Here is a 10,937-nt window from a genome sequence, read left to right on the forward strand (position 1 = left end):
TCTAGAAGAAATGACTTAACATGTCTTTCACTGAAATAAATCAGTATACGACTACCTATTAATGATGTTTTAAAAGGCCATTTTCTCATCCCTTATGAGACAAAGTTAAAATTTTTCTATCAAAGATGGGTTTCTGCATAGAATCAAGAAGACAGATGCACATTTCTGTGAAGTTGTACATTGTGATCTCTTCCTCTCTATGTAACTATTTCTGAAAATTGACTTAAATGACAATGAAGATCAAAAGTTCCAGGAACTTCTGCTTTAAGAAGAGGAAATAAAATCTGGTGACTTAATTCCAATCAGTATGGAAGACCTATTGTTAACTGGAGCTTTGAAGTTTACCTGTAGTCTGGGCAGAAGACCTGAGAACCAGAACCTAGAGTCAGGAGGCTGAGCACAACACTAGCTCTGGGGGAAAACCTCTGGAGCCAAATTCCTGAGAACAGAGGACAACAAAGACAGATGTTCCAGCAAAAACATGAAAATAAGCTTTTCTTCTACCTTTTGCTTTGCTTTTGTATTCAGTCAATAGTAGTATGCCACTGGCACTGCTTGGGTGGATTTTCCCTTTGCCTATGGACTGAAAGCTTAAGTCATCCAGCAACAAACTCTCAAGAAGACACCTAGATATAAACCTGACCACAGACCTGGATGTCCCTCAACCCAGCTAAGTTGATAGAAACTGAGCCTTCCCAAGAGGCCACAGATTGCATCTGGATCCACAGGTGAAAACAATATCTGTTCCACTGATTGCAGAAATGCCCATGGAGAGAAAGCAGTCTTTCAAAGTAATTCATGTGAGCAACTGAAAATTTGTTTTTTACCTTAGTACTTATAAATTTCTTTAACTGATATATGTTTGTAATATGTAATAATTATGCTAAACAGAAGGTTGGCACAGAAATCCAGAGAGAGTCTTCATCATGTTTAGACCCCTTCCTCTTGATTTCTGTTCTCATTCCTTTTCCAGTCCTCCTCCCATCTCTCTAAAGCCGACCTTTCTGTTTCCTAACAGTTGTCCTGTATTTTGATCTTTAAATTTTTACACTTTTGATCTTTATATTAAGAAACTCTGTGATATGTAACCTTTTGTAGATGACTTATTTCATTCAGTATTACAGTTTCCCAATCCATGTATTTTCCTAAAGATGACTCACATTTATCCCTCCATGCACTATAACTGAACATTGTTCCACTGTGTACACGGTACACTATTTTCTTTATCCTTTGATTTATTGATGGGCATATAGGCCACATTCATGATTTAGCTACTGCAATTTATGCTACAATAAATATATGTATATAATATAATGAATTTAACTCTTTCAGCTAAATAGCTGGGAATGATATTTATGAGTCAAATGAAATTTCTATTCTTACTGTTTGAAAGACTCTCCATACCAAGTTTCATAGTAGTTGCACTAGTTTACAATCTTACTAGCAACATAAAAAGATTTCTTTTTTTTTCTACAATTTTGCTAGCATTTGATGGTTGTTTTAAAAATTTCTAATGAACATTCTTGCTGCAATAAGGTGAAATTTCAGTATCATTTTACTTCGCATGTGTCTTCCCCGAATATTCAAGAAATTTTTAATGTATTTATTTTTCATTAGTATCTCTTCTTCAGATAGAGATAATTACTTTTCTTCAAAATAAAAATCACTTTTTCTCTCTTCTTGCCAGGAGAATATTTTTCAGTTTAAGAAAAAGGAATCCCACATAGTTCAGAACTGTATAAAGTTCATAAAAACTGAAAGATAAGGAGGCCATAATATTAGAAAAATATGTTTTAAAGCAGTAGTTGCCATGTACTGTAGAAATGTGCACAGGATTTTATGCAGGATAAGATTGAACATTTCAAAATCAAATCACCAATGTCTCACTTAAAATATCTGATACATGGAAGAACATAGTTATGAACAACTAGTACAAGTATTGAAAGGTTATTGCAAAAGATAATGTTTAATTTTCCAGCACAAAATATATACAAAGCTATACAATAAAATCAATAGAAACTCATAGTGTAGGGCCGTGAAAGGTCTGTTGAGAGATTAAGGAGGAAAATGGGTAGGTGTCATCAATGGGCACACATTTCCAGAACACAAATAAGAAAGATGCAAATTGAAACCAGAGGGACCCTGATGTGTCTCCTTGAATTCCTAGAAGAGGACTTTTCTTGGGAGCTGATCCCCAGTGGCACTTTCCCCAAGGATGAAGCAGAAAATGTTTGGCTAAGACAACTTGTGACTTGGGCTCTCAACAATTTATAGAGCCATCAGTTCTTACTGCTGTCACAATGTGGACTCTTACTCTGACAACTGGAAGCAGAGTCCGCAGTAGAGGTGGGTAGAGGATGTGTTACTTATTTTTTTGGTAAGGACATTTAAAAATTACAAACCAATTCTCCAAAGGAGACAACCCACTTTCCTTTTGAAAGATAATATGAAATATGTATAATCAAATAAACAATACATATTCTAATATTTATTTATAAAGTTATAATTCCTTTCAGTAATACAGGTATTTATATTTGACAAATAGTAAGATCTCATATATTAACTAATCATACCAGTTCTTAATTTTTTCATCAGTGAGTCTATTTATGTAATAATATTTTCTTTGCTCTATTATATAATCAAAAATTCCATTAGATAAAAACCTTATATTTCATAGTAAAGTATGTCTTCCAATATTTCAATTAGAATATATTAAAATGATTACTTTGGTGCAATGTTAAAAAGACGGACTTCCACTACAGGAGTGGCGGCGGACTAGGAAGGTAGAAGACTTCAGCTGCAGAAGCATGGACTACTGGCTTAATGAGATGAGATCTCTATGATATTTTCAAAGAAAGAATAAACCTGAAATGAAAGTAAACATTTTTTGGTTTGCCCTAGCTCAACTGACTAAAATAGAATGCCTTAAAAGTTTCACATGCCTTTTATTTTTATTTAAGGCATCTCTTCTAAATTGGGAAGATTGGCCTTCCTCTACATTAAGGGGACTAACCTTCAGTGAAAAAGCATGGGAAATCAATGGCGAATAAGCAAAAGGAAAAGAAAATTTGACTTAAAAACAGAAAAACCAAAATACATGCACAAATTCTAATTATTAATACTGAGGTTATTGAAGTATGGATGTGCTTTATAATGTAATATTTAGTTATTTGAATGCTTACAAAATTCTTTGTAGTTGACCAAAGAGTGATGTGTTGAAAACATCAATTCAACTACTCTGTCTTAAACTATAGACCACGGGGATGGCAAGTCTTTGAGAGACTGAGTGCCAAACTGTAACCCAGAAGCCATTTATTTATTACAAAGTGCCAACAGTGTAATTAAATCTGAACACTGAAATTGTAATTTAGAAAAAGCAACTTGCACATTAACATTTTGTCCCTAAAATAAAGGCAAAATAACATGGGTGTCATATGTTCACCACCACTGCTTCAGTGTGCAAAGTAGGTCGTGAGCTATGACTGCACCACCAAAAATCTCATAAAGTCTACCTGTAGTGCACCCCACTTATTTCACATGTATGCCATCTGATTCATCATATGATTTATATAGAATCAACCATTGTTTTCACCTTCAAACCATCAGATTTAACAGAGTTAGCAGATTCTCTGTACATAACTTCTCAAGTTTGGTTTACAAAGCATTCTCTTATTTCAAAACATCCCATAAGATATGAATAAATGATCTGATATTTTTAAAACCTTCAACATATGCCCTGCTGTATCTTTTTCAACTCTTATAAATCTTTGTCTTCCTAACTGTAGGAGTAATGGTTTGAACTTCAAAGGTGAGTATGAATCTCATCTATCTTAATATAGTTCCAGAGTTTAAAATTTACTTTAAATAAATCATTATTGTAAAGATAGTTTGTTCTGGTTGTTCATTATTATTCTATGACATTATTAAGCAAACACTTTCCACATATAATAAACCTAAGTGTTAATTCCCTACCTCTGGGATCACCTAAGAGCCTCAGTGTCTGGAATGCTGCATTCTTCTTGCTAAGATTTACTGAGTAGCTGTTTCCTACTGCTTAGATTTTGCACCAAATATCACCACCTCAGAAAGGATTTTTCAAACATCCCAGGCTAGTTTCATGTATCCTCATGTTTAAATTCAACATTCAACAATACAACTCAGAACTATTTCTATTCAATGTATCCTAACAGATTTTTGTCTGCTCTCCATAAATGGAAAATTATTTTCATGACATGACATGAGGGACAGTAAATTTATTTACAGCTAGAACATCATCAGAGACAGAGTATAAATTCAGTAAATATATTATTAATGAATAAATAATAAATCACTGGAAGAAACCAAAGGAAAAGGACAATGCTTGTTGTCAGAAATAAATACATTATGAATTTAAAATGTTGCTGGTTATTTTAGTCTTTAGTATTATCATTTTGTTTTCTTTTTTCTTCATATAAGATTGGTTTTGTATATTTTGTCCCATGTTGCTATGTTGTATTCACAGAGACAGACAGACAGACTGACAGAGACAGAGAGACACACAGAGACAGAGTCAGGGGGAGGAGAATGTATATCAACAAGTGTATGGTTTTACCACTCACACAGTGAATCAGTCTGGACTCTGGAAGAGCAATCCGAAAGATTTAGAGGAGATATGGTGACCTGAGTTGCTCAGGGGAGTGCCATCAACTGCTAAGACAGAGCCTCTGATTGCTCTTGTAGTGGGCATAAAATCTTCCTGCAATAAACAGAAGAGTGCCAGACTGTATTAAAAAATGTGATCATGCAGCAAATAAATATACAGAAGTTATGTTAGAAACCATACAAATCAAACATATTTCTTAACAGGACTCCATGTATCTTTCTCCCATTTAATTAAAAATAATTAAGGACAAAGCAATTGACAAATGTGGATACTAAAGTAGAGAAATGAAACATTCATTCAGTAGGAATGGTGGGGCAAAATGCTTCCCAGAATGATTAATTCTTGAAAAAAAGCATGAGTTGGGACTGAAAAATTTTCAAAGACAATTGGGCTTTTGTAGGACTGTGAAATTTCTCAAACCTGCTTCATTTTCAATGAGATATAGTGATAATTAATTTATCAGTGCAAGCTAAATCTTCTAAAACTCAGTGAATGCCAAAAATGAGTGTTCACATATTACATACACGTGGGTCATTTACTTTATGCTTAATTCTATTTTCTTCCCAGTGTTACAATTTTACATGCAATCCTTAGAAGACTGAGGTTACAAGTGGGTTACATTAATGCAAGATTCAGGGAAACCTCACCCAAGAGTTGCTTTACCTTCTAAGAGAAGTACTAAAATTGTTCCCTTAACTTTATGGCCACTTCTTTTCTTCCCTGCTTTATTTAGAAGGTTCACCCCCATGTTTTTTCCCATGGCCCCTTCCTCCAAATGACAAAATTCAATTGTTGCAACTGATTTCTCTTGTAATCCAAAAATGAGCCCCTAAACTCGGGTTCAAAAATGAGGCAAAAACATATTTTAAAAAAGCAGTGCTGATTTATTTTATCCTGGGCCCAGCAACACAGTGCAGTTGAAGTTGCAAAAGCTGTGTGTCTCCCTCCAAGCTTGCATCCTTTATGTACATATCACAGTTTACAAAGTAAGGGGTTATGGGCTTGGATCAGGAAATATGCTAATGAGGAAGACCTTTGTTTTTCTTAGCAGAGACAGAGAAATCTAGCAGTAATTAACAATCTTTGTCAGCTTATTTTAGCACCACATCTGTTATTTGTAGAGGGCATCAATGGTTAACATATCAATTAGGTTAGGTTTTCAGGGATTTACAAGTCTTTATAGAGCAGAGCATTGATTAACATATCAATTAGGTCACCCAGAGGGGGAGGAAATGCATACAGAACAGTAGATGGCGTTACAGCTACTTTGGCATACCACAAACATAACTAGCAATAACGAAGCTCTTTTTGCTAGTGTACAGCAATTCCCATCATCTGTTGGTATCCTAACCTCACATAAAGGTGTGCACATGTGTGTGGATGTATAAATGTCTATGTTTATGCTTAAACATGAGATAAATTCCTAAATATAAATGTAAATTGCAAAATGTGACCTATACATGCAGCAGTTTTTAAATCTGCACAATGAAAAGAGTCACAAACGTTATAAAAGAAACAGGCCACAATCTAGGGAAAATAGCTAATTGTGCAAGAATTGTATCACAATTAAAACAACCAAAAGTAAATTCCACAGAATAATGAAGAAAAGTCAGAATATTTAAGATTAGTAGAATCCCTTAGTGGATTAAATTATATTGAGAAATTTTGGCAAGCAGAGAAAGTTCGCAGATGGGGAAAATCTTCAAGGTCCCGTCTTCTCAGAGTCACACTATTTGAAATTAATTCAAGCACCAAATGCACTTTAGAAGAGCTAAGGCAGTCAAGTGACAGACCTGGTCATGGAATAAAAATGTTGAAACAGATGGAAAGAAAAGGCTTCTGTGCAATTTCCTTCCTATAGCGCTAAGCAGACAGCACAGAAAAACCTGTGAAAAAAGAAGCCTCCACCTTGTAAGATGAAGAAACAGTGCAGTTCAGGACTTAAGCCTGAGCTCCAGGACCTTGCCTGCTACAGTGAATCCTACCAGTAAGAAGAGTCCCAGCCCTACATGAAGCTCAGTACCTGCAGGCTGAGTTACTGGCCCTGAGTTACTGAGGCTATACAGGGAACCCCAAACTCTGGGTGCAAAGCAGGAAGTCAGATTCTAATTATGGGGGGAGCAGGGTGGGAGTGTGAAAGGTAGCTCACAGCCTGTTCTAAAGCTTAACACCACTACAGAGAAATCCAGGATGAGGTAAAAAACAAGATGCCCTGGACTCACAATAAGTCCCACAGACCAAACCTCCAGCCTCATGGTGTAGAACTTCATTTGCTAGGGTAGGTGAGGTTACTTAACATGGACATTTAACCCAAAACTCAATTCAGGACAGCAGGGTTCTTTATCGACTCAGTACCCAGTCCTTGCTGTGAGTGGACTCAGTGACATCCTTAGTGTCAGCAGAGACACACAGCTGCAGTGCATCCACTGTCATCATTTGTGGCCAGCTGCAGGATCTGTGGCCATGAGGAGACCTCGGTAGTAGGCAGCACACAGCAATGTGCACTGTGGATTTTCCAGTACTGCACTGGTCTTACAGGCTGTACACTGAGCTGTGACACAACTTAAGTTCTTTGCAGAGAAGAATTGAACACTGGAGTCTAGGTCCAATGGGTATTTAACACAGAATCCCTCAGAATCCTTGATTTTGTGCTAAGGACAGTGGAGGAGACAGTCGTACATAATGGTGTCTGCAATGAAAGGTTTCTACAACATTAACAATATTTTAACATAATTCCCGTTTTAAATAATTTAAATATTACTGAACAGCACAGAAACATACTGTTTTGTACCCAGCTGTGCTTCCATGGTCCTCTAGGAATGAAACAGTGACAAAACATCAGCTGTTATCTTTTGAAATATGGACTTACATTTCCATCTAGTGGTATGGAACAGAAATGGCTACAGGATCAAAAAAAAAAGGAGCATATTGCTTAGCTTTTCTGGAAAGACAAGGCTGTCTCACAAAGATTAGAATAAAAACCCAGTCATTTACTTACTTTATGATATCAATGCTCACAAAAATAAAAAATTCAAGCAAATGATAATCTATAATCAGAATTTCTCCACATAGACCAATAGTTGTCAGAACACAGAATTTTAAAAAGAAGTCAATTCTTGCCAGTAGGTGGTTAAGTGACCTGGTCATTTAAATAATGAATTGCAGATAGTAGGCACATTACAATACTCAGAACAAAGACGATGTCAAAGGTAACCCCAACTTGAAGATTTTGTTTCACTTGCATATCACTTACATGCAGTGCTCTAACGTGTATTATAACAAAAACTGAAGTACTGTTCTCTGCAGTACAAATAGCAAAAATAACAGTGCTATATACATAAGATTCAGTTTACAGAAAGATATCGAAGCATTATGAGCAGAGATGTGCCAAAAACAAAACAAAACAAAAAAACCCAAAATGATGAATTGTAAGTCTGAGCCATGCTTCCTAAGTCCTTTAAAACAGAACACGGATCTCTGAATGTAACACATAATTAGCATCGTAAATCATCAGATAAATGCAAATCTGAAATGTTTTATACACTGCAAGATAAACCATAAATATGTACAGTATTAGTAAAAACTTAAACATTTTAATCAGGGTCAGAAGCCTGCTAATCAACACACAGCAGCAGATTATGCCTTACTCCAAGACTTTACACTTTTTCATTATGGAGTAAATCATTATGTTTCTGTTTTCGAGATAATTGAGCCCTACTCCTCTAGGAAGACAGTGAAAGGACTGGATAAAAACAACTTAATTGAGACATCTTCGCAGTTTGCTGTTCCTTAGGGAAGAGAAATTTTCAGATAATTTGAAACACATTTTTGTGGAGACAGAACCTAAAATTTCAGGAATATCTATGTTATTTTCAGAAAATATTTTAGGTTCAAGGGTTTAGCTCAGCCATATAAGCACCTGCTTGGCAAGCACAGGTCATGAGTTCCATCCCCAGTAACAAAAAAAGTAAATACTTTGCTGCTGACACCATTCAACATTGCTTGTGTATTCCATGTATGAATAATGTGTACTCATTAGGACCTAATTTTAACAGAATTTTCACAAAAATTTGAAAAACACTACTTGGAAAGAAAGAAATCATTAAAAATGTATAGCTTTCAGTTGTATAACTAAAAATAACTACCTTTAGAGTGAGTTCTTTACTTCTAGTGACTCATGATTATAGCTTAAAATAAGAACAAGTCACAGAATCTATTGAGCATTTGACATATTCAACTATAAGTACTATGCTTTGATATTATAAGGAAAACTATCAATAACACTTTAAAATCTGTATTGCGATATCATCTATTCTTCTTTTATCATCTTATGTATTTTGTATTTCTTACCTTTAGTGATTTAAAAATATCAACACTCACCAAAACGTCTTTTCCTTTAATTCCCCAGGGAACATGGATTTTCCAGTAGTGTTCTGAGGCCATTCTGCAGAAAAGGCAGGCAAGAACTGTGGAAAGTGTGATGCGATATGAGGAAGGTTTTGGAGTGAGTCTTGATTCTATAATTATTAACTAGGGAACAGCAACCAACATGTTACTATTTTACAAAGTGTGTTTGCACACACATTTTGCACTTGATTCTGCAGTAAGTGATACAAGCACTCCTCTCAGACCTATATGGATATGTTGTGGGAAATTATACACTGTTTACATACACGCTGTCCTACATGGACCTTATGGAAATATATAGGCTTGGTTCCTGTAGTATTAGGTTACAGTTACATTCACTCTCTCCTAGAAACATAATCTATCACTTACAGGTATCTTTGAGTTTGTCTTGTGACATAGTGGCATAAAGAATCTCACCAAAGTCACCACATTTGCAATAAAGGGATTCACTGACAACCCTGATCTGCAGCTCATCCTCTTCCTTCTGTCCCTAGTAGTTTACATATTTTCACTCTTCTGGGAAATTTAGGGCTGACTGTGCTGCTCACTGGGGATTCCCAGCTGCACAATCCAATGTACTACTTTTTGAGTCTCTTGTCCTCTGTGATTCCTTAGTAATTACCCAAAATATGTTGGTAGATTTCATGTCAAAGGAGAAAGTCATTCCACTCCTGGGATGTGCAGTGCAGATATTTCTGGCTGTACTGCTTGAAATCAGAACACTTTCTCTTGCTAGCAATGGCTTATGAGCACTACGTGGCCATCTGTGACCTGCTCCTTTATTCCATGAGCCTGACACCCAGGGTTTTCGTGCTGCTCATCACCCCTTCCTGCCTTGCAGTGGCGGGGACACTGCATCCCATTGTGCACACAATGGCCACATTCAGTCCATCGTTCTGAGGACCTAATGTAATCCAACATATCTTCTGTGACATCCCTGCTGTGCTCTGCATGCAATTTCTTGCTCTGACACTCACACAAACCAGCTTCTACTCTGTTATTTTGCTGGCTTTATTGAGATGTTTACTGTACTAACCATCCTGATCTCCTATGGCTTTAACCTGTCAGCTGTTCTCAGGATACACTCTGCAGAAGGGAAGTAAAAGGTCTCTACACGTGGATCTCACCTTACTGCAGTGTCCGTTTGCCATGGATTTGTGCTTATCATGTACAGAAGACCAACTTCCAGTGACACCTTACAGCATGACATGGTGATATCTGTAATCTACACCATTGTGATTCCTGTACTGAAGCCCATCATCAGCAGGTTGAGGAACAAAGATGTCAAAGAAGCAATACAAAAAAGATTTGGGAAAAATCGTTTATGAATAAAGTATTGTTTACTTTACAATACTGCTAAAATCACAGTTAATATTTTGTATGCTACTGTGAAAACATTTTGATGAAAATATTCAATATACTATATGTTTCTCTTTTGTGACTACTTAAAGTTTAGGACATGAGTTATATTCTGCTGTGAGGTACTGAAAGCAGAAATAAACTAATATACATTTATTTTCATAATATTCATAACAATATATGTACATGTTCCCATACATAGATACTGGTACCAACCCGCATGCACACACTGCATGCACAGCCCTAAATACCTATAAACTTTAACACACTGTGTATCATATTTTCTTAGCTTCTTTAAATTTTGTCTCAGAGTTTCCTATAATTACATTTATGAATAGTTCTGCAGCTTTAGCTAACTGGCTTGGTCACATGCTGCTATTCACTGGATGTTCACACTGCTCCTGCAATCCCAGAACATTTTCTATAGCGACCTGAATGCTTAATTCCAATTTGCAACAACCTACTTCATTCTTTGCAGCATGCATCATTTGCATCTTTGTTTATTATCTTTCAGATTTCTGGGTTCATC

General features: G+C 36.0%; 1 pseudogene; it reads left to right on the forward strand.

Moving 5' to 3' along the window:
- Positions 1-6,558: 6,558 nt before the first annotated feature.
- LOC134476314 (olfactory receptor 5T7-like) lies at positions 6,559-10,377 on the forward strand (annotated as a pseudogene).
- The last annotated feature ends 560 nt before the right edge of the window (positions 10,378-10,937 follow it).

This window comes from Cavia porcellus, unplaced genomic scaffold (assembly GCF_034190915.1).
Source record: "Cavia porcellus strain 051 isolate PalLab524CR breed Dunkin Hartley unplaced genomic scaffold, mCavPor4.1 scaffold_6, whole genome shotgun sequence".
Taxonomy (NCBI): domain Eukaryota; kingdom Metazoa; phylum Chordata; class Mammalia; order Rodentia; family Caviidae; genus Cavia; species Cavia porcellus.